At 41.5% G+C, this 25,640-nt stretch overlaps 1 long non-coding RNA gene across 10 annotated transcripts; it reads left to right on the forward strand.

Moving 5' to 3' along the window:
- Positions 1 to 653: 653 nt before the first annotated feature.
- LOC309335724 lies at positions 654 to 25,312 on the forward strand. 10 transcript variants are annotated; one of them, XR_014153664.1, is made up of 4 exons: positions 654 to 864; positions 1,789 to 1,831; positions 19,222 to 19,392; positions 24,415 to 25,312. It is a non-coding gene; the product is annotated as an uncharacterized lncRNA (long non-coding RNA). The 10 variants fall into 10 exon arrangements; XR_014153665.1 differs by lacking the exon at positions 654 to 864 and adding an exon at positions 1,143 to 1,597; XR_014153666.1 differs by lacking the exon at positions 654 to 864 and having other exon boundaries at positions 1,661 to 1,831.
- The last annotated feature ends 328 nt before the right edge of the window (positions 25,313 to 25,640 follow it).

The raw sequence follows: 25,640 nt of genomic DNA on the forward strand, positions 1-25,640 counted from the left end.
CCTCTTTCGTAATCAAACATCTGCTGAATGTTTATACTATCTAAACTTATCTAAATCCCGAGTGCACAAAGATATACTTGTGGCTACATTTTTTTTTTTGTTGGAGATGAGATTCCTAATTTTTTGTTGGCATCCATTTCCCTTTTGTGGTGCAGTATTAGCTGAGTCGCCACTGCATATCATAAACAACCCCTCACCCATCCTAGTTCTGTCTGCTACTTTTAGAATACGCTGGCCATTCTTCCATCTACTCCCAGGCCAATGGATCACCTGTGGACAGGGGTCTTCAAATGTTGGTGGCTCATTAGGTAAAGACAAACAGGTAAAAGGTAAAGGTAAAGGTACCCCTGCCCGTACGGGCCAGTCTTGACAGACTCTAGGGTTGTGCGCTCATCTCACTCTATAGGCTGGGAGCCAGCGCTGGCCGCAGACACTTCCTGGTCACGTGGCCAGCGTAACAAGCTGCATCTGGCAAGCCAGTGCAGCACACGGAACGCCGTTTACCTTCCCGCTGGTAAGCGGTCCCTATTTATCTACTTGTACCCGGGGGTGCTTTCAAACTGCTAGGTTGGCAGGCACTGGGACCGAACGACAGGAGCACACCCTGCCGCGGGGATTCGAACCGCTGACCATGCAATCGGCATCCCTAAAGACAAACAAGCTTGGGGTAAATCTACCCCGCCCTGCATTTGCCTCCTGGAGAGCAAAAAGAAAATGGAAAAAAAAAAAAGAATGTCAGGGAGCTCCCTGCTAAGTACTCTAGGTCAAAAGCTGTTTCAACTGCTGGCGGGTGTTCCCACTTCCACACCCAGAAATACACCTGGTGATATACCTAGCAGCATATTTAAGTCTTGTGAGGCAAAGGTGAAGCAAAGTTGGATTGATGTAACTAACAAAGGGGGAAAAATATACTGGTTGGACAGCTCCATAAAGCTGTTTTATTATTTTTATTCACCAGAAGAATGGAGGATTCAGGTAATGAAGCCAGAGCTACTATAACTAATCTGTCATATCTCCTTTTCTACCTTGGCTTGTTGGGGAAATGCTATTTAATTATTTAATTTCATGAAACTTATACACAGCTTGTTTGCTTAAAAAAAAAAAAATCCTTACTGTTGGGTGTGTGTGTGTGTATATATATATATCAGATAAGACAGGAAAATCAAGAAAAATTTACAGCCCTACTTTAAAACATAAAAAGAAGTTAAAATACTAAACCAGATTAAATTTACTTCAGCTTTCTAAACAACTGGGTAGGCTTCTCTAAACAAGAATGATTTCAGCAGGAGATATTATGGGAAGAATCCGTCTCTTGCAGTTCCTGTCTTCCTCAGAGGACATCTTCTAAACAATATTGATTGAAACTGAGGTGTGTTTGTTTTGTATAAAACCTGTGTGCCCTGAGAGAAGGATAAGGCCAGGGCAGGGAGCACATAACTGCCAGCTTCCGGCAAAACCATCAATGGCCTGAGAGAACAGTTGGAGCAGACTCAGCCCTGCTTTTATTGGGGCTGATTTAAAAAAACAACAACAGCTGTGTAACCTGAGGGAAAGCAGAAGCCAGGAAGCCCAGGACAAAGAACGACTTAGGCCCAGGGTACATTTGAACTCATATGTCCCAGTTCAATAACTGGGATAATCTTTTTAATAATAATAATAATAATAATAATAATAATAATAATAATACCTTTATTGTCAATGTACAACCTGTGTACAATGAAATTAACCGAGCCTCTGAGGAAAAATCTCTGGTTGTCTCCCTGAAAACCTTTTTTTTAATGCTACAAGGAGTATGCAGATGGTGGAGAGAAATTTCTTCCTGTGATAGATGGTGAGCTATGTTTTCAGTTCTTATGAATGTGTGTGCATGTGTGTTTGTGTGTGTGTGTGTGTATATATATATATATATATATATGCAGGTTTTGGTGTCCTCGGGTGTCTTCCCGTGTAAAAGTTGGGGTGTCTAGGCGACGTTTCGACGAGGTCTCACTCGTCATCTTCAGGCTGGTGCTTTCGGCTTCTTGTTACTGGAACAGAGCTGGATCTCAGTGTTTGAGTTCCTATAAATACTGTAGAGGGGGTGTGGTGTATAGCCTCCAATGTTCTGGGCAGAGAGGAAGTTCCCAGGCTAGTGTGCCTTTTCTTCTTTTGTTCCTTAATTACTTGAGAGATATCTTGAGTGATTTCTTGAGTGATATCCTGAGTACCACTTAGGTGGGTCATTAGGTGTGGATTAGTTGTTAAAGTCTTTGTGTCTTGACCTCTTGAACTTTGTGAAGAGTTTTCCTGAGAAGATGGCTGTACTGTACTTTGTTGTGCTCTGGCTTGGCTTCGTGTATAGGGGCGAGCTGTGGTTTTGTGGCTTGTGTCAGCCAGGTCTGTGTAGGGATTGCAGGGGGGTGCAGCATCCGGAGGTGCCACCATGGATTGGCTACTGGATGGTGTCTGTAATTCATCTGTGGAGAGGGTCTGGGTTTGGGTCTGGTGTGGTTGATTGGTGTTGGCGTTCTGTGTGCCTCTGGATCTGGTGTCAGTTTTTGTGGGGAGGGCTAATTTCCAGATGTCTGGCAAGCGGGATGTGTCGTCACGCTTGTTCATGTTGTGAGGGTGTTTCTCTATCTCGATGGCTTCCATGATTATTCTCTTGTGGTGATGTTCCGTGTTAAAGAGCAATTTGGAATCTGCAAAATTAATTTCGTGTCCTGTTTCTTTCATGTGTTGGAAAAGAGAGGAAGTTTTTTCTTCTTTTTTGACGGCATTCTTGTGTTCTGCGATACGTGCATTTATTCGTCTGTTTGTTTGTCCAATGTACGTGGCTGGGCAGACTTTGCAGGGTATTTCATAGATCCCTTGGTTTTCCAACTGGATTTTATCCTTGGGGTTTCTGAGGATATTGGCTATTTTTTTTGGTTGGTGCAAAAGGCTGTTTTGATATTGTGTTTATGGAGGATTTTGCTAATTTTATCTGTAGTGCCCTTGATATAAGGAAGGAGGGCCATGCCATTGTTTTCTTCTGTGTCTTGGTTTTTGGGGGGTGTTTCCTTTTGGATTAGCTTCGTAATCCTGTTTTGCTGGTATCCATGTAATCCTGTTTTGCTGGTAACCCAGACCCTCTCCACAGATGAATTACAGACACCATCCAGTAGCCAATCCATGGTGGCACCTCCGGATGCTGCACCCCCCTGCAATCCCTACACAGACCTGGCTGACACAAGCCACAAAACCACAGCTCGCCCCTATACACGAAGCCAAGCCAGAGCACAACAAAGTACAGTACAGCCATCTTCTCAGGAAAACTCTTCACAAAGTTCAAGAGGTCAAGACACAAAGACTTTAACAACTAATCCACACCTAATGACCCACCTAAGTGGTACTCAGGATATCACTCAAGAAATCACTCAAGATATCTCTCAAGTAATTAAGGAACAAAAGAAGAAAAGGCACACTAGCCTGGGAACTTCCTCTCTGCCCAGAACATTGGAGGCTATACACCACACCCCCTCTACAGTATTTATAGGAACTCAAACACTGAGATCCAGCTCTGTTCCAGTAACAAGAAGCCGAAAGCACCAGCCTGAAGATGACGAGTGAGACCTCGTCGAAACGTCGCCTAGACACCCCAACTTTTACACGGGAAGACACCCGAGGACACCAAAACCTGCATTCCTGTACCCGTGAAAATCTACGAAAGCAAATATATATATATATATATATATATAGTAAGGGTCATATACCTATCAGCTCCTGAAGAGCAAGCACATCAGTAAGCCTGAGAGAACCCTTGTTATTCTATATTTTGGACTATTTGTTTGTCGTACTATTCTAAAATGGTTAGCTGCCTTGTGTGCCTTTGCCGAAAGATAGTATATACGACTGCAACAAACAAACAATCCCCCTCAAATAGAATGATCATAATAACCCAAATGTGTCAATGGCGGCAAGCAGGAAGGAAAAAGAACAGGACATTTCAGTGTGAACTTGCTTGTTCCCTTCCCCACAGGCAATGGAGTGGACTGGACAAGCCTGCAATAATTTGTTAATACAGTGGTACCTCGGGTTAAGTACTTAATTCGTTCCGGAGGTCCGTTCTTAACCTGAAACTGTTCTTAACCTGAAGACCACTTTAGCTAATGGGGCCTTTTGCTGCCGCCACGATTTCTGTTTTCATCCTGAAGCAAAGATCTTAACCCGAGGTAATATTTCTGGTTTAGCGGAATCTGTAACCTGAAGCATATGTAACCTGAAGCGTATGTAACCCGAGGTACCACTGTAATCTTCCAGGGGCCACCTACAAGCGCTGGATGGCAACAGAGACAAAAATGGGTGGAGAATTAGACTGACTCTTACCTTTGTATGTTAGCATGCTTTCTAGGAATAGAAAAGTCAGAGATTTGTACACCCCACATCTCCATCCTTGCAGATAAGAGGGATTATCTGTAGGACAACCAGCCCCATATAACCAGCATGGTTGTGTCTAATTAGTGCCTAAAGCATGGATAGGCAAACTAAGGCCCGGGGCCGGATTTGGCCCAATCGCCTTCTAAATCCGGCCCGCAGACCATCCGGGAATCAGTGTGTAGAATGAGTAGAATGTGTCCTTTTATTGAAAATGCATCTCTGGCTTATTTGTGGGACTTGCCTGGTGTTTTTACATGAGCAGAATGTGTGCTTTTATTTAAAATGCATCTCTGGGTTATTTGTGGGGCATAGGAATTTGTTCACCCGTTCCCCCCCAAAAAATATAGTTCGGCCCCCCACAAGGTCTGAGGGACAGTGGACCAGCCCCCTGCTTAAAAAGTTTGCTGACCCCTGGCCTAAAGGGTTAAAATCATAGAGTCAGCTGTACTGCCAGGCTTTGCCTTTGTCACTTCCCCTCACCTTGGGAGGAAATGAGTAGCCAAGCATTTTGTTTTTCTCACCCTACATGTAGACTTCATTATGTAAGGAGTTCTGAACTAATTATTCTATCCACATGGCTTTAACCAGCCTCTTTTGTTTCTGACCAGAATGGAGTCTGAAATTAGGATTTTTCTCTACCAGTAGTTTATAATTTTTTATCTTTTGTAACTCATCAACTGCCTGCCCATTTTTTCTGATTGCTATATGGAAAAGAACAAGAATCTGGCCTTTGAAGGGTTTGTAATTAATCCATTTTATAACCTCCCAAACATGTGGTCTGTCTCTGTGCTAGGGAAATGTAAAAGTTTGGAAATAACTTTTTAAGGGGACATTTTAAAGGTTTTGCAACCGAAATCTCCATGCTCTTCTTTGTTGCATGTTTTGCAATGTTAAATCTCTGCTGGGGTTCTTTCACCAAAGTGAATATGCCCCAAACTTGGGCCTTGGCTTCCAGGGCTAAGGGCAAGGGCAAATTACAGACTAGCGAGAGCATTTGAGGAGGGTGCAGTGCAGAACCAGTGAGGGGTGTGGTCCTCTGTCTGTGATTCCCAATAGTGGAGCCCCACTGGTGGTGTGTAAATCACATCAATTCCAATTCGAAGGCCTTGTACTAATGTCCCCACAACTGCAAATCAGTAGACTTTTTTTTTTTTTTTTTGCTTCACTTGATCACTTACAGCTTCATCTGAATGTTGCATATTCTGTGCATGTTCTCATTTATGACTTTTGCAGAATGTGGCATTTATCAACAGTTCTGCTAATTCCTAATAGTCAATTAGTAGCAGGATATTGGACTTGTTCCCCTCGATGGAATTCAGGCTCTCATAAGATGCATGGTGTTGTCTCACTGTTCCAATTTATATCAAAGCTTAATGCTCATTGTTTTTCTAATTGCGCTCTTTGCACTTGCTTGATGTTATTTCATTTTATCTTCTGTGCTGACGATCATAGCTAGAGGACGAATGAAAATGGTAAGTTGTCATGTCAGGTTTCCACTTAAAAGTTTGGCTACGATAGGACCATAATTAAACTCCCCAACTTCAAATGTTCCAAAATTCCCCAGCTGTCTCATGGTGCAAGACAGGATACAGTTCACATTATTAAACAATGGCCTCAGCAGCTATTTTGACCCACGTCTGGACTGATAGATTTCATCATGTGATTAATAAACTCTAACCCCCTTTAGGCAGCCAGGCATTTTGTTGACTGTTTTGCAGAGTATCTAAATTTTAAAAACCAAGAATTTTAAAAATCTAATGAAGTGGACTGTAGCCCGAGAAATCTTATCCCAGAGCAAAGATTTGAACCCTTATCTCCCAGTTACTAGTCCACCATGCCACACTGGCTCTCCAGAACAACCTGGCTACACCTATATGGTGTCATTGTCATCTCCTGTGACCTAGCAACCTCACCAGGTCTAATTGGCACCAGCCGCAACTGATTCAAGTCATCTGTGTTTGTATCTAGCAAGAGCCTTAGGATGAAGTTTGTGAGGAAGTAGCAGACATCAAAATGAGGTTGTTTCAGGTGCTTTACAGCTGTCAGGTTGCACCCTGGCCTCCTGGGAAAAGCCACTTAATGACTAATCCCTTCTCTCTGCAAATACAACACCTGACTGTTATTCACTTCTGCCTGGAGGTAAGAGCACATGCAATTCAGCTGCAGTGATGGAGTATGGATAGGGATGAAGATCACAAGCAGGATTCAGTTTGGGGTTCCCAGTAGGTTTATAAAAAACACTCACAGATTACCAGTTTTCTGACTACCATGATGAGCCCTTGTCAGTGTTCCAATTTTTCCTTGGTGTTCCTTCACTTGTATATATTTGTTCTTCTGCCTGTCATTTTGAATTATTGTAACTCTGTCTTTGGAGGTTTTGAATATTTCTGAATAATTCATTCTCTCTGCTTTCCCTGGGATGCCTCTCAGACTGCTATTAATCATACTGCATTATTTAGCTGTGAGGAACTTAGGTGCTCTCCCCTCCCCCTCCCTCCAATTGTGGTTTTTCTCTACTCCACAAAGCAGCAGGACTTCTAAAAAGCTTTGATCATGAAAAAAAGGCTTCTTTATTTAGAGCAGAAATCCTCTACATATTTTTCTGGGAGTAGGTCCCATTGTGTTCAATGGGACTTATTTCTACTTAGGATGGCAGTGTTAAGATCTTTGTTTCTTAGTACATTTTGAGAGAATGTGTAAGTCATTGATTAGGATGTGTTTTGATTCCAGGAAGTCATCTGAGGTTAAATCAAATCTGAGAAGTCTAGAATTCTCGGCACATACAGAGCAAAATCTTCCACAGGTGTGTGTGCAGAACTAAAAATGCACACATTCTTCTCAATGTCCAAATTCTCCAGTAATTTGTCTCTCCTTAAATTTACTTCATATATTTGGAGTGGAGAAATTAGTAGAGATTCACAGCAGGCCCTGAAAAAGTGGAGGCAGGTGCGGAAAGGATGAAAATACGGGACATATTATGAGGGAGGCAATATTAAAGGGCGCATCGTCACATAGTGGAGAAGAAGTAAGCGAAAAGTGCAAGAGTTTTCCTTAATAAAAACAAAGTTATTTGTCTCAAATGGATTGCAGGTGCCCTCTGCATGTGGTTGTGCTTTTAACTTGACATTGCTAATCTACATTCAGGGTACAAAGAGCCTGTTCTGTGTGTAGCGGCACTCCCATTCAACTGACTCCCCACAATTTCAAACTGGCTCCTGGCAGCTACTATGCACCCCATGGGAACTGAATCAGCCTTAAACCAAGGCTGATTACCCAGGATATAGAGATGGCAGAGAGCTCTGCCCCAGCAGCAATTCAGACTGGAAACCAGAATTCTAGGACAATGAGCAGAGTGGACTTAGGGTTTGGGCCTGGACTATTCCAGAAACTACCGTATTTTTCGCTCTATAAGACGCACCCGACCATAAGTCGCACCTAGTTTTTAGAGGAGGAAAACAAGAAACAAGAAAGCGACGCAAAGCCTCTTGAGCGAAGAGGGAGGAGCGCTCCCGCTGCGCTCAAGTGGCTTTGCATGGCTATTGCTGAAGCCAGAAGAGCAAGAGGGATTGCTGCGCACCGATCCCTCTTGCTCTTCTGGCTTCAGCGATAGCTGCGCAGCCTGCATTCGCTCCATAAGACACACATTTCCCTGTACTTTTTAGGAGGGCAAAAGTGCATCTTATAGAGCGAAAAATACAGTATTTGATGAAAAGGGGACTTGACTATAATATGTATTTCCAGCACCACTGCTACATTCATGGTGCAATCCTATGCAGACTCAAAAGACTCATAGAGTTCAATGGGGCTTGCCATCTTTTGTACAGTGGAACCTTGGGTTACAAACGCTTCAGGTTACAGACTCTGTTAACCCAGAAATAGTACTTCGGGTTAACAACTTTGCTTCAGGATGAGAACAGAAATCGTGCAGCGGCGGCAGCAGGAGGCCCCATTACCTAAAGTGGTCTTCAGGTTAAGAACAGTTTCAGGTTAAGAACGGACCTCCAGAACGAATTAAGTTCTTAACCCAAGGTACCACTGTATTTCCATTGCATGAAATGAATGTTCCGTAAACTATCAACCACCACCTAGTTGTGGACTTTGGTCTCTCAAATTTCATTGGCGCCCTGCGCTACACTAAACTTTGGCACGTGTGCCCCTGCGCTTCATTCTATAGTATGGTTGTGATGCCCAGTGTGGCCAAACCAGTTGCACTTCCCTTAAACTGCCTTTGCACCGCCCCCTTTCTTTGGCTTTAGCAGTAGTTGCAAGCAAGGAGAAAGCAGGGGCCTGGCTGAACAAATCTCTGAATACTTGTAAGGTCTCAGTGTCACTTGATGGATTAATTGCTTGCTTGTTGTAACTGTCTTAAGAGGTTAATTAAACTCACAGCAGGTGTTAACATACCTCTGGCCATAGGAGGTCTTGCTTCTGTGAAGGGAGATTAATTGGATGAATGAACAATTGTAAGTCAATGGAGCGTATCCCTTCTGCTGACTTGAGGGGTTTCCTTCATTTCAGCTGTGGAAGTCATCCAAGCTGCCTTTCCTCAGTTCACATAGGCCTAGCAGGATAGGTTTATCACTTTTCTTTTCCCAGTGGGACAGCCAATGTTAATCCTTTCCCCCGCTTAATAGCAAAATGGCAACCTGCAAGAGTATTGCACTGAATGCAGTATCCCTGCAACATAAGGCACAATCACTAAAACATACCCTCCAGCCATTCTCCGATGAAAATAGGGACATCCTAAGGAAAAATGGGGCATTCCAGGATGAAATTAGAAGCCAGGATGGCTTCTCTAAATCAGGGATGCGCCTGGAAAAATGGGGAACTTGTAGGGTCTGCTAACAGCTGGAGTGAAGATAGTGGTAGTATTTTAAACAGCTCGCTGGAGGTTCTTTATCAATAGCATTAACCAAACATTACAATTTCATACAATGCTAGAACTCGTGGACATCCAATGAAGCTGAATGTTGGAAGATTCAGGACAGGTAAAAGAAAGTACTTCTTCACACGGAGCAAATTCCATAGTTTAACTCTGCACTTACAGGAGGCAGTGGTGGCAACCAACCTTTAGATGGCTTTAAAAGAGGATTTGGACCAATTCATGGAGGGAGAGAGCTACTGATGGCTACTAGCTGTAGCCATATTTTTGAAGAAAGCATTTATAACACAGCGATACTTAATGAAGGATGCATTTATAAACAAATGTGAGTTAATGCACATTAGTTTATAAATGTGCCTTTCGTTAATGTGGTTTAACTTTTATGTTGAAACAAATATTTACTTGGATTTTTTTTTTTTTACTGGAACATTTGCAGTTATTTCAAAACATGGCAACTTCCCTTTCATAGTTGTAAATTGGAAGAAGAGAAATAGAAGACATTGGAAAATTAACACACTTACTTGAGCACACGAAAACCGCTACAGTGGTGCCTCGCAAGACAAAAAGAATCCGTTCCGTGATTCTCTTCGTCTAGCGGTTTTTTCGTCTTGCGAAGCAAGCCCATAGGAAATTCGTTTTGCGAAGCACCTCCAAAACGGAAAACTCTTTCGTCTAGCGAGTTTTCTGTCTTGTGAGGCATTCGTCTTGCGGGGCACCACTGTATGTGAATTCTCTTCCAGTAGACATTCAGCTCACTGTTAACCTTCAGAGGACATAATGGTAGGGCTGTCCCTAAGCACACCGGTAGATGTGTGCCAATGGTAGCCAATGGTAGATACAGTTCTCTTGAAGGCCACGGGTAGTCAAAATTGGTGCTGAGGTTTCCTGCATGGATGTGCAGACTAATGAGAAAACCACTTAGGAATCCAGCCTTTGGGTGGCCCAGTGGCACACACACAAGAGCTTTAGGTATCTTATATAGTGGGACTCAATTTGAAGTACACATTCATGGGATCATGTCTTCCGAGTCCCACATTTTGCTTAGGGCATCTATTTCTAAATAGGATCATGTGAAATATGAGGTTTAAAGAGTTAGGCCCCCAAATACGTTATTCTAATCTTCCTCTCCTACTCCCTCCAACAATATTCCAGATAACCAATTTATGTGGTGTTAACTCTTTTCAGACTTACTTTTTAAAAGAGCTTGAATAATCTTATCTACATTGTGGCAGTACAAAGCAATGAAAACACAATAAGTAATTAAACAGGTTTTTTTAAATAATAAAAAAAACCTTTCATTCTCCCTGCTGTAGCTCCAGGGGGACTTTTGTTATATTATGCAGTGTACGAAGTTAGTTAGCAAAAGATAATCCATTCAGGCCCTTTGAACGCTTGCCAATTATAGCACACATTGACTTTCAGCAATAATACAATAAAAGAGCAGAGGAGCTGCAGGATTACATATTTAATTTACTTTAAACACATCCAAAAGGAATGAATTTTAAAACATTTTATCCAGTTCTAAAGTAACTTAAATGTCCATGAATCTCAAATGTCAGAGCACTAGAAGGTCAGGGGCTTTAAATAAAAGGAGTCAATACAGCAAAGGGAAGCATTATGCCACACTACAAATTCATGCAAATCTAGGAAATAGGAAGTTTGGCATTTTCAAAGAGCCCATCAAAACCACAGCACAACCCATCCCTTGTTGCTAGTTACAGGCTGAATATTGTTGCCCTCTAGTGACCAGCATGTTCTTCAGCTGATTGCTCCGCTTTGTGTTTACCTCATCACCTCTATATGCAGTTGATGCAAGAGGTGCCATTTTTGTCAGTTCAGAAAATAATATATAACTGGAACGTTATGGTAGAAAAGAGATATACACAGAGACCCTCCCCTAGTGCAGCAGACCAAGGCTACATTCCCAAGGATACTTGCTATCACAGCTGGGAGACCAGAGGCAAATAAAGCTTTTCAGAAGTAGGTGGATGGAGGTGAAATAAGGCAGGGATGAACTCCCTTGGTCCCTGGTGTGACTCTGTTGAGCTTCTAGCTGCTTTCTGGCCAACTGCAGCTGTAGGTGGCGTTGCCATATGTCCTGATTTCCTTGGACATATCCGGAATACTGCAGTCGGCAGCAGTGTCTGTGCGGACATTGGGGAAATGTCTGTGAAAATCTGGACATGTGGCATCCCATGTTGACAGTGGCGTTTTTGCTGTTTTAAAAAATAGCTTAAAACAATATGGTAGGCCAGTACTCTAGAGCAGTGTTTCCCAACCTTTGGCCTCTAGCTGTTTTTGGACTACAACTCCCATCATCCCTAGCTAGCAAGACCCAGTGGTCAGGGATGATGGGAATTGTAGTCCCTAAACAGCTGGAGACCAAAGGTTGGGAAACACTGCTCTAGAGGAAGCTTTCACATGGGTCAAAGTGTAAGAGAAAGGCTTCCAGATTCTGACAGCCACAGTTCCTGGCCTGACACCTCCCCAGCATTTTACAACTTATCAGAAAATAAGTTCCTTTGGGTTCAGTAGCGTTCAGTATATACCTTTAGGGTCAGCCTGTTCATAATTTAACTCTGGATGATTTGCATTCCTTTACAATTGGCCTTGGGGTGCCAACTTGAATAAAATATTGGGGGGAGCAGGTAAGTCCCACCCTGCTTAATTGATCACATCTCAGCATTCTGGTTAGGCACTGAAAATATAGGGATACCTATAAAAACCAGTACACCCCGAAAGTTGAGCTTTTTTTAGGAAGACCCTAAAATTGTTGAGCCAAAAATGATTTTTCCATTGACTTAACTAAGATCCAGGACAAAGCGCCGCCTTTTGGATAGTCCCCCAGACGTTTTTGAAATCACAGTCATGTAAAGGAAAACCTGGGCGAATGGCGGCTCTATGAAAATATTACTGTGGAGATGCCTGCCTGTTGTCAATAGGCGAGGAGTTCGAAAGTGTAGATGCTAGGAGACTGATTTCTTACAAGTGCAGAATGATTATTATGTTGCACCAGTTCTGCAGATTGAAGTGGTGGAGTCGTCTTATAGGGCAATCCCACAAGTAAATTGGTCCAAGCTTTGTACACTAATAGCAACACCTTGAACTTGGTTCAGTAACAAATTGGAAGCCAATGCAGGTCTTTGAGCAGAGGTTTTGTATGCTGACAGGGTCTCACTCCCATTAGCAACCATGCTGCAATATTCTGCACTAACTGCAGTTTGTGGATTATGTGCAAGGGATCAAATGATGGCCACTAATATTTTCCATTGTTTTTGATTTACTTAATAGCTACCACCGTTTCCTCAGTGTGCTCTTCTGACTTGTGGCTAGGCAGGCTACCTACCATTCACTAAAGTCCCTATTCCTTAGCCAGTTGTTCTTTCCTTCCTTCAACCAGTGACCTTTCAAACTTCCAAACTATTAGTACCCCTTCCCCATGGGTGGGTAGCCTGTGACCCACCAATTTCATTTCATGTAGCCCCGTAAAGGTAAAGGGCCCCTGACGGTTAGGTCCAGTTGTGAACGACTCTGGGGTTGCGGTGCTCATCTCGCTTTACTGGCCGAGGGAGCCGGCGTACAGCTTCCAGGTCATGTGGCCAGCATGACTAAGCCGCTTCTGGCAAACCAGAGCAGCGCACGGAAACGCCATTTACCTTCCCACTGGAGCGGTACCTATTTATCTACTTGCACTTTGACGTGCTTTCGGACTGCTAGGTTGGCAGGAGCAGGGACCGAGCAACGGGAGCTCACTCCATTGCGGGGATTCGAACCGCCGACCTTCTGATCGGCAAGCCCTAAGCTCAGTGGTTTAGACCATAGCACTAGCCTCATTTTATGTAGCCCTCATTTTATGTAGCCCCAGATGCCTCCAAAAGCTGCCTGAATATTCAGTCCCATCAGATGTTTTGTCTTTATTTTTTCTGTGCTTTAAAAATTGCCCCCCCCCATGTAGTTTCAGGGCAATCTGAAGGGACTGTTATTTGTTCAATAAAAATAAATGGATTTGTTTAAAACTATTTTCTGGGTTGTATGGCTTTGGGTAGACTTTTCATATCTAGGATCTAGATCTAGCATGCAGCCCCCGACAGATTATTCCTAAAAGAAGGGGGCAGAAGAAAGATTGGCCACCTCTGCCCCCACAACCTCATTCAGGTGGGGAAATTTTCTACTGCTAGATTTTTCTACTGAAAAGTTTCCATTTCTTGAAATATATTTTAATAAAAAATAAATAATACAAAGCCCACACTCACAGTAACATTAGTGTGCTTGTTTCCTTTCTGTTTTGTTTACAATACCACCTATGTCCAGGGTGCTTTACAAAGAATGGTTGGACAGGTTTCTGCCCCAAGAGGCATACAGTCTAAAAGTTGACACAAGGGAATTGAAGGAAGGGGAAGGAAATGGAAGCAGAGATTAAACAGGTGAAGAATACATGATGATTACAATGGCATGTCTTTAGTTTAGTTACAGTAGAGGTTATTGAATCTGAGAGGTTACTCCAAAGGCTAATTATGGGTACAGTCCAACCAAGACAGGACAATTGGCATGAATACAATACAACTTTGATATTAGATATGACTGGTAATTAATTTTCCCTGCTGACTGTTCCTGTGAAGCACATGTATATAAATAGCTCTTCAGACATGTGCCAAACTTTTCCGGAAAATCTACACCACTGCCTTCTCAGTCCTCATTCAACTGGGCTTTCTGCCCTTCATCCACCATACCTACCTTTTCTTCCCACTTAGTCCTGCCAACAGTACACAGACTCTTCATATCCCCAGCCAAATGGAACTTTCATTGCTGCCATAAAAGATGCATCTTTTGTTACAGTAGTTTCTGATGCATCAACTTGAGGTGTTGGAATGTTCAGGAACATCATTTTGACCTCACAAAAAAAGAGAAAAGAAAACAACAAAGACTGATGGAAGCAAGACAAGCACTGCTGGCATAGAATTACTTGATTGTCCTTTTTGCAACCCTTTCCTTCAACTCATATAAACATTCTTAATTTGTTTAAGTACTTTTATTTGATATTTGGTACTTCAAGTTGGCTACCTTTAAGACTTTTTGAGAAGAGGGGGGATAAAAATGATAAAAATGATTTTAATAAAATAAAAGATGGGATTTCACAAAAGTCTATGCCCTCTCACTTGGAAGCTAGACTCTTTGAATGCAACAGGAGAATTTGCTCTGAGTAAACATGCAATGGCCGCACAACCAGTAATTCCACAGCATCTGTTTCTCAAAGTTGCCATAATAATATAACATCAGCTCAACTGGTTGGTACATAGACCTTATTGCTGCAGCTGCCAAAAGGACCTTAGCACACTTTAGATTTTTCTCTATAAAAGCCTTGAATTTGAACAAATGCTGTGCCAACTTTTTTCTTTCCTTCTTTTTAAATTTTACATCCATGTAAATAAATATCAGAGAGTGTTTAAGATTAAATGGGGAGTTTACTCCTACACATCTCCCTCCGCCCCCCTGCTAGAAATCACACAGTTTTGCATCATCCTACAGCCCCAAACATTTGGGTTATCTGGAAATTAAGAAATATTGTTCAGTTATCCATGCAAGAAAAGTATTTGGTTTTTAGGAATTTGGGGAAACAGAAAAGCAACGAGTCATTAAATCAGTGGACAAAACAGCTGCAGATACAAGTGCAATGAATAGTGAATGCAGGCGCCACAAGACGCACTCAAATACAAGTGCGCACCAATTATGCCAAACGTGTCTTATTACAGTGAAGTGTTTCTGGAGAAAGGAAGGAGGTACGCTCTGAAGGGTTCTGTTCAAATTGCATGCAACGGTTAAGGCTTGTCTCAATCACCGACAAGGCTGTAATTATCAGAATAACGCAACCAATATTTTTGCACTTGTGGAGCACTTCAGCTTCCCCACAAAGAACTGTAATTAGCCAGCAGATGGCGCCAGAGATGGAGAGCAACCCACTCTGAAAAGGGCCAGAGAGAGACAAGATGAAGAGGGTTCCGTAGTAATACCTTGTGCTGGTGACTGAGCTAAAAAGAAAAGGCATTTAAAAACAAAAAACAAAAAACATGCATAACCCCAGGGAGCAGGAACTGTAGGGAAGCAGGGTGACAGAGGTCTATGGGGTCAATCTACCAGGCTGGGGGCAATCTTGAGTGTGAAGTTGTTATGGAGCAATGTTGCCTGAATGTGTCGCACCTGTTGGCTCCACACACACCACTGAACAAATGATAATTTAAAATTGGAGGTGGGGGGGGGAGTAGTGTTTGTCAGAGGTGCTGGATTTATGAGATAAGAACTCTCTTGTTATTGTGTTTGTGCCCGTCGTTTAATAGACTGATATACGGTATGTCCTTCCCTCTGAAGCTTAAGCAGCCACTTCCAAAGTCCATGCCAGATTCTGAATCTGGCCATCTGCTTCCTTGTGGGAAAATGCTGAGGGCTGTACTCAGGGTGGGGGGCAGGCGGACCACCCTCATAGCTACTACAGTATTTGGATGAGGAGAAAACACCCCACTGGAGAGCCTCACACAATTACTGCTTTACCTGCAGTTACCGCATCTGCTTTAACTTGCTTTGACCACTCTGAAATGTTGTGTAAGTGAATAATAATAATAATAATAATAATAATAATAATAATAATAATAATAAAAGTATTTAGACTGTGCTGGAACCATGCTATCTTTGACTTGGGGGTTGAAGCCATGAAAGCCAGAGTTGGCCTAGACAGGCTGTCCCCACACTGTCCAGTGACACCAGGGCAGGTTTATCTATCCATGCAAAATGGTGCATCTGAACAGGACTAGCATTTTGTTTTCTATATGAACTGTATCTGCCTCTCGTCAGAACAGTTAAAATAAAAGCAAAAAAACCCTTCCCCCCCCCCCCGGAACAATTCTTCAAAAGGCTTTTCATTTTTTGCAGACCTGCCTTGACACTACAATAAAAATGAAAGGCACTGTCAAAGCCTCTAAGTTTCCCTATTTTCCAGGGAGGTCCCCTGATTTAGAGAAGCCGCCCTGCTTTCTGATCTGATCCTAGAATGTCCCACATTTCCTTAGAATGTCCCTATTTTCACTGGAGAAATGTTGGAGGGTATGGAGTTATCCGACCCCTGAGCTGTTTGAAGGCAATCCTGTATAGAGAAGTTTTTTAAAAAAATGTTTAATGTTTTATTATGTTCTTGTATATGTTGGAAGCTGCCTAGAGTGGCTGGGTAAACCCAGTAAGATGTGTGGGGTATAAATAGTTATGGAATGGGACGTTCCTATTTTCATCGGAGAAATGTTGGAGAGTATGCACGGTTTGAAAATACAAATTGATGAAAGGGTGGAACTGCAACAGGAAAAGTGCTGTGCAACAGCAGACAGAGGCCAGCTTAGGAGCTGTGCCATGTGAATAGCTCCAGATATCACAAACGTTTCTCAATGAAACACACTGGGTTTTCATATTTTACGCCAGAAAAATGCCCCTGTGTGAAAGGGCAACCAGTTTATCACAGGGCCCTTGTATGTATATTCTCATTTGCTCTGTACAAAGACACAGTACACCTTCATGGCTCCCAGATACTGGAGGCCAATCTGCTGCCCTATATACATTTTACCTGGACTGCAATTTTGGCAGCATTTTTTTTTACCTCAAATGACAGCCTTATGTGGGAGAATAATGAAAGCAATACCAATAATAAATAATAAATAATAATAAAATAATAAAGCAATACATTCATTAGGAGAAGTTGACCCTGGTGTCCCATGTAGCAGCATGTCTTTCTTTTGGTTCTATGGGAAATGGCAGTTGGGGGTTTCTAGCTAGATGGATTCAGCCCTTGCTGAACTGGTTATTTTATGTTAGTGGTTAATGGAATTAAACAGCAACTCTTAACTAAGCAAGCGCTGAAGATAAGCTTATACAGCACAATTCCTTCTGTGCCGGTAGTGTTTCTGCCTTATTCTGTATTGCTTTGTCTTTCTTTATACAATTTAGTAAAATATAATTATTATACCCTCTAGATGGCAGCAATGTAACCTACATTCTTGCTGGGAAAGGAAGATCTGCCCCCCCATACATTTGTGACATTTGGGCCTACCACTGGCTACTGAAATGGATGATAGCATTCAGGTGGAAAGGCCCCATATTTACCACACTTGTTATGGCCCCCTGGTACATGGGATCACATTTACTTGGTTAGTGTGTGAAGAGGTCCTCAAGGCACAACTGAGAGGGAAAACTCACCAGGAGTGTGTAGCACTGTGTGGCCCTTGAATTATAAGGCAAATCAGGGTGATTGGGGGAAGGCTCTCGCGTTTCTGAGTTGGACTGTGCTGTTGACAAGGCATCTTGCAGTAGATCAGAGACTCCCTAAGTTCCTGAGTCACTTCCTTGGCTATCCAAAAAATATGTTCAGATGGAAGAAAGACCCTGAGTTTGAACAGGGAGGGTATAGATAGGTGGGGGGGGATCTTTAATTTTGACAGACAGGTCTAGATTTTAATCACATTTCCCCAGGGTACTCCACTCCGAAGAATTTGGTGGAGAGGTTAAAAGCTGTTTGTTTTGCACACAAATCTATACTTTCTCCTATGGAAATCAGTGGAGAGATCTACCTTTTCCAGGGAGAAGAGGCTGTAGCTCTCAAAATCTATGATGTGGGGAGAAGCTGACCCCCACCAATGACCTCTGAGGCAGCAGCAGCATATTTGCTGAATTTGAGTTCATGCATGTGTGTGTGACATTTTAAAGAGCAGCTTTAAAACAGATCAGGCTGCTTCTCAAAGCTTCTGATATAGATGGAAGTCAAATTGTATGTAATGTTTATCAGTTTCAGTGCAGTACTGTGTGATAATGTGTGCATGCAGCTTAAAAAAAATTATTTGCAAAGGTTACATTTTATTTGTCAAATAATTTTGTAGAGAAATATAAAAGTGTACATGTAGCTTATGATGCCATTAAAATGTGCTGATGGTTATTTTTCTAAATATGAAGAGCTATACAAGTTTAATTTTTTTCTGTTCTGTTGAACAGGGTGGTTTGTTTGTATAATTCTTAGCCTTTTTTGAATCCGACCCTTCCTAGCACCCTATACTCACTTTCCTGGGAGTAAAATTGTAATCCTAATACCATTTACCTGGAAGTGAACCCTACTGAATTCAATAGGACTTGCTTTTTAGCAGACATGGTTAGGATTGTTCTGTAAACCAATGGGACTTACTTTTGAGTAGATACAGGATTATCTCTCTCTTCCCATCCAATGCTACTTTAAAAGCAATTAGGCAGTGCTTTCTTGGGTGCCACTGCTGTTGTCTGGCAGATTGTGGGGACGGATGGGGCAGACATTGGCACTTACTGTGATAAGTTCCTTCTCTGCAGGGAGGAAGGGGATCTGGCCTGCTCACTCGGCTGCCGTGGAGGCAAGGGGCACAGGTGCTTAGGGGATTCAGCTGACAGTTACTTCCTGGAAACATGGGGATGCTGTCTGTAGGAGGGTCCTTCATCTGCTGACCAGGGGAGATTCTTGCTCTCTAGCTGTACTGTGTCATTTTTCAACCTGTACGGTACATTGCACTGTCAGAACACCTGACACACACACGGAGAGCCCTTAATGGTTCATCAGAAATAGACCACTTTTATTCAAGTTTTCCTCCTATGTTAACTCATCTGCACAGCCCACTAAAACCCCTGCTCCACAGATAAATATGTGGAGAGAGGCTCTGTTGAGAACTAAATTGACTCACCTTTTTCTTCTTTTATGTGATAATTGTCTGTGTCATTGCACTCTCAGTTGTCTCCCAGGTTTCCCCTCCCCTCTGTTTTCTCATTTCATGTTATTTTTCTATTTTTAGTGTTGATTGTTACACTTGTTATTCATTCTGCATTTTGTATATGTTTATATCAATATCAATTCTTTATGAATAATAATAATAAAAAAAACAACTTTTTTTTTTAAGGCCATAGCATGTTTCATCAGCCAAAGGTGCTAGGCGAGCCTCCCCGGGGAGAGTCTTCCACAAACAGGGAGCCACTGTGGAAAAGGCCCGTTCTCGTGTTGCTGTCCACCAGACAACGCACAGCAATGATTCAAACCTACATTGCAAAAAAATAAACATCCGCTCCTGTGGGTAAGTGTTCCTTTAAGTTGGCATGCAGAAAGATCAATTGAAACGTAGTGGCACAGGTTTCACCACAGCTCTGTACTCTACAAGCAACATTCTCAACCAAAATAGTTCTAATTATTATTTGCCACAGTACATTAACAAAACACCAGACAGAGATTCTGTGGGAGTTTCAGTGCATCATAGGAACCCCTTGCTGTTGACAGTAAAGAAATGTTTGGATCATTGAAGCCGATTGCCCGTGTTTTTACAAATTGATGTGGATTATTTGTAGACTGACACCGATCATGCCTAGCGTTGATAATGGATATGTGCTGTTTGCATATACAGATCAAATAACTAAGAATAAAAGAATCATGGTTCATGCCTTTTCTTTTCAAAAGCTTTTAATAGTACACATTTGTTTTTGTCATTTGTAAAGATTTACACTCATAAAAAAACATTTTAACCCAGTATTCCCCAATAGTACCATCTTTTGTTGCCCTCACCAAACACCCAATTTTAGGTCTCTATACCTGATACAGTTTAACAATATATTATCTATTAAATACAAAGTTCTAAAATAGTTACTAGGTTGTTAATGGACATTGGTACTGCGGCTACTCTAGTAAATTTTTGTGAAAGATTCTATGTGGGTTATTATAGTCAGTGAGGCATTGAAGGGGAAACTGAGGCATACTTTACAATTATAAACCCCCTTTTCTGTCCAAAACCAGATTTTCTGTTGAGTGCAATTTACAGAAGCCAAAAACATTGTATCTTCTTCCAAATTATCTACAGTTTAAATAACCTGTAATCTACCTAAAAGTTATAGAAATACCATGTGCAATGTTTGCAAGTATGGAATTTACATTTTTCTTTTTCCTCCCTCAGACATGGTAGCAAGTGTTTACCCTCATAATATACACTGGCAAAAGCAGAATACTCTCTTCCTACCAGTATACAGTAAATCCACAATATTAAAGTGCTGGTGTGCTTTAAAACAAACTGGATAGCATTTCTCGTTTGGGTTTACTGGGGGCAATATGCTTTAAATTAGTATGTTTTAAAATAACAACAACAACCTAAGAACTTAGAACTGCAGCATCAAAGAATAGGAAAGATCTCATTCTAAACACACTCAGATGCACCAGAGTCCCAGTGAAGTCAATAGGAATCACATACATATAAATGGCAAATTCACACAATTGTCCCCACCCTCTAATGATTGCAACTTGCAATCATTTGAAGCACCCATTACTTGTCAGTAAGGCTGTCAATAGAGTCAGAATTTTTATCTGATCCGTAATGGACTTTAAAACAGATGGCGGATTAAATGTTCATAAATTAGCATGTTACAAAAACCTCATTAGTATAGCATTTTTCTTGCAAATAAAATTAATTTGTGACATGAAATCTTAGTTAGTTGCTCTCTAAGCTAACCTACTCGTTTTGTTCAAATGGAATTCTGCAACCAAGTTTTTCAAATACACGTGTGTTTTTTTAACATCTGCAGAGCCCCAAGAAACTTGAGCCAGGTTGTGTGGGTCCCAGTGTGAGCTTTCATTTGCTGTTTACCTTGCTGTTAGAGCGTGTTGTGTGCATGCACGCACACACACATATGCTTAAACTGTGACTAAAATTATGCAACACAATCCCAGTGATATATATTCAGAAAGCTCATTGAATTCAGTGGGACTTACTCAGTAGAAAGTGTGCTTTAGATCATAGCCTTACTGTGTAATTCTTTACATGCCTACATGCAGGGTAAGTGTGTAAAGGATTGCAGCCTTGGTTTACTTATCACACTGAAAAAATGATTGAAGTTTTATAACCCTCGTCAGCCATTAACAAATCAGTGGAGAAAAGAGCTATGAATGTAGCTGAATTTATTTCATGGGTGCATGCAATCCACATCCAAATGAATTCAGCAGTGGAAAAAACCTTAATGCTTGAGATGCAGTCATTTCAATAATAGCTGCTGAAATGAATGATAGTTGGGCAAGAGCTTGTTGCTTGTGTAGTGCATCTACTATGAAATTGTCAAGCGATTGGCCTCTTTGAAATGTGTTTAGAACTGGGAGCTAAAATTAAGTTCTTAAATCCTTACCCTTGATATTGGAAAAACAGGTAAAAACATGTATCTCAAAATGTATCAGCTCTGGTCTCAAAAACCTCAGACTAAAATGCCAGAACTTAGGCCTCTTCTATTTCCAAGACGCTTGGCAGGCTTGACAATTGCTCTAGAGATTTCTACAAAAATATATATTAAAAAATCAGCATAACCATTCTACAGAATTTGTGTATTTCTCTTTAGAACCTTTTTGTTTTCATAAAAAAGGCAACTTATATATATATTTCAAAAAAGCCCATCCCAAAGGTATTTCAAATTCTTCGAAGATTATTGCACATGCTTTAGTACTGTAATTGGATTTTCAAAAGGGCAACTAGAAAATATTTGTATCACAAAGTAGTTTACATGCATTATTTTCCTGAATGCATTAGGTTACAGTAAGTTTTGTATTGATCTTTTTATTGAATATGATTTTATGAAGCAAATTGTTGCTTTATTGATATGCACATGGAGTTTCTGAGTGGGAAAATCCCCAAGCACTGAAAACAGAACATCTTTAAACATTTTTTTTTTTTTAGGATACTTGTTACAGTTCTTGAGATTTCAGTGTACATTACATTTTGCACCACATTCCCCTCTGAAATATTGTACATTATGCTCTTTGTGTGTAGTCTTTGTAGATTTGATTGCAGCCAGATCAATACTGTACATTTTAACAATTGCTGAAATTGTGTACCATCATTTTATTGACACCTCGCTATTCCATTATCAGAATCCCTTTGCCAGGGGTGAGGAACCTGCAGCCCTTTGTGTTGTTGCACTCCTAACTCCCATCTTTCCTGACTAATGACATGCTGAATGGGGCTGATGGGAAATATGGTTGAACAGCATCCGGAGAGCCATAGGTCCCTCACCTCTGCTGTATGCAGATGTTTGAAGCTAAGCATAGTGAGAAGATCAAGACCATGTTCCTTTGCATGACTCACTTCTGATGTCTTTGTATTACTTTGCCATATTTACACTGTAGCCTGTGCTTGCAGATACCAATGAAAGTCACCCCTGCCTGCCATTTGTATAGTCTAATATTGGGTACATAGATTGTGAGGTTGGGAACGACATGTGTTGGGCTCTATGTGTCTAGCCCCCTATGCACACAAGTTAGATAGATGAATATGCAAATGGCAGGGTTGCCTGTCTGTGTGTGGGAGTGGGAACAGAAAAAAGGAGCATGGTCCCTGATACATTGTCCTTGCATAGCTTTGAATATCTGCATAGGGCTTTGGTGAATGCGAAAAAACCTCAAAACCAAAGCAAAGGATTAAACATATTTCCATCTTACTGTGCTGTCTTTTTATCCTGCCCTCCCCCGTTAACCAGAGAAAATTACAATGATAGACCGGTTTCTAAGAATTGCACTAATTGTGGTAATATGGTCAGTAGGTCCAAAAATAATAACTTTTAGTTGATGAATTTGTTGAATTCAAAATTTCACATTCTATTTCAAACTCAGTGGCTTGGAGAAACAAAAGCATTGGGGTGTTCAGGATATTGCACAAGCAGGGATGATACTGAACCAAGATTCTATTGGCACAGAGAGCTCCGTAGGATACATGGGTGTTAATTCAGATATGTTGCAAAATTATACAACCTTACAGTGATTTATACCATCACTTGGTGACAAGGTCCACATGAAATGTGCTTTTAGGTAAGGGTCCAGTATGAGCTTGTCTAATCTAGTAATCATGCTAGTTCCAGTTTTATTCTATTTTATTTTCAATATTATTTTGGAATTTCAAGTATTCAAAATCTGAGTTTCAAAATATTGTTTGTCTTTCCCTTTAATCAATCTTTAAATACAGTTCCAGGTTTAGACTGAATGTTTGATCAAATGAGGACCATAGGAAGGCATGGCCTAGAATGTCTTTTAGCCTTAATTGGATTAACAACATATACCGACACTGCAGTCCTAAATATGTTTACATTTACGCAGAGGCAGGTTAAACTGAAATCAATGGATCTCTTCCAGCAAAAACAGGAGCATGTTGTTAAAAGCAAAGCCATCTCACCACGAAGGAGAGGCTTTCTAAAGGTGGGAAACCTGGTCTGTAGAAAAAAAGGCAGTTACCAGTGCGACAGTGTGTATATGTGTGTGAGAGTGCATGCTTGGACGCTGCAGAAGCACCACTAGTTGTGCCAGTGCAACCCTTGGGATCCTTGGAAATGATACATTTACAGTGGTACCTCTGGTTACAAACTTAATTCATTCCGGAGGTCTATTCCTAACCGTAAACCGTTCTTGACCTGAGGTACCACTTTAGCTAATGGGGCCCCCTGCTGCCGCTGTGCTGCTAGCACGCAATTTCTGTTCTCTCCTCCTGGGGCAAAGTTCTTAACCCAAGGTACTACTTCTGGGTTAGCAGAGTCTGTAACCCAAGGTGTTTGTAACCCAAGGTACCACTGTATTAACTCATTCTTTGTCTAGAGGGTGATGCTCTCTTCACTAATATATGTAACTGAATTGCGTGCCAAAGGCATAGGGAAGAACCAGCCCTCCCTACTTTTGTGTTCATTTTGTCTAGTTAGACCAGTGCAAAGAACTGCTTTTAGTGGTAATTTTTCCCCCCAGAATTGTGAGCTGCAGTAAAAACATTTTTTTTAAAACCCACCCCTTTCTTCAACCCCTTTGCACTGTTTTAACTAGCCAAAGCTGTTTGGAGGATGAGCCAGTGTGTGTGGCGGCTTCAGGATTAAGCAGTTTGGTACCATCCAGGTTCCCTTCCCGCCCAGTAGTGAAACTTACAGGTAGCCTTGGACAAATCACTCTCTTTTAGCCTAACCTACTTAAGGGAGTTGTTGCAAGCACAGAATGCACGGAAGCAGCAGTGGTTAAAAACAGGTTAACAAGAGACAACATGACAGCAGAATCCATCTCTGTGTATATAAATCCTACAGAGAATGTATTATGCTTTTTACAGGCCCCATGACCGCCACCTGCTAACATACTGACTGATGAACAGGGAACAGGTGCACAGGCAACAGAAAGGTAGGAGAGACATTTTTATATATGTAAAATAACTGTATACATTAATTTCTGGAGTTCTTGGTTATAAGGGCAGTTTTTCTGGTTTATTTTTGGAATCATTATCAATTTCACAACCACTATAAAGAGAGTCCCCCCCCCCTTTCTTAAGGAAGAGGAGCATGGCAGCAATGCTGCAGAACCTAGAATTGCAAAGCAAAACATGTCCTCAATGTAGCCAAATGCCAGTCTTGGTTTGGGCTCATATTAAGCCCACTGTGTGAATGGAAAACTGTTTGGCTTTAGCATTCTGCCTGTTAATGAAGACTGGGTTCTGCTAGACCAGTTTGGGTGATTTTATTTATCAAAATCAGTATACTACTGAACTGTAAATAAAACCCCGAAGCAGCTGACAATGAACAGAAAAGATCCATTAAAATCTGATGATTCCAGGTTTATATAGACCAGAAGCCTGATCATTATGCTGAGAAAATTAGTCTGGGGTTGATCCTGTTAAGACTGATGAGAGGCTAATACAATTTAAAAGCACTCCTAATATTATCTTCCTGTTACTGCAAGAATTATTTGCATTCTTTGAATTTACAGTCGTACCTTAGAAGTTGAACGGAATCCGTTCCGGAAGTCTGTTCGACTTTCAAAGTGTTTGAAAACCAAATCGCAGCTTCTGATTAGTTGCAGGAAGTTCCTGCAGCCAATCAGAACCTGTGGAAGCCCCATTGGACGTTCCAAAAGAACATTCACAAACTGGAACACTCACTTCCGGGTTTGCGCCATTTGGGAGCCAAAACGTCTTGAGTTCCAGGGCTTTCAGGATCCAAGGTACGGCTGTACTTTATGGGAGACACCTGCAAACCTCAAATAGGTTCTTATAGATAGAAATGGTTCTCTCAGCCACTGAAAAAAATTGACATATTAGGTTTATTTGTAGCACTGGAACCTTTTTACTTGCCCCTATCCTTGTGCCTTTAAAAGCAACCTGACACATAGATTTTTAGCAGCTTGCTAGTGTGGAGCTGTATGGCAAGAAACGCTTTACCTGCTCAGTTTAGGTCAACCTTAATTTTCAACCAGGCAAATCACTGTCAGTTGTTAGCTTAAGCCCTTTCTTGGAAGCACATTCCACTGAAACAAAGGGAACTTACTTCTGAGTAAATGTGTTTA

Source organism: Podarcis erhardii, assembly GCF_964252035.2.
Source record: "Podarcis erhardii genome assembly, chromosome: 2".
Lineage (NCBI taxonomy): Eukaryota > Metazoa > Chordata > Lepidosauria > Squamata > Lacertidae > Podarcis > Podarcis erhardii.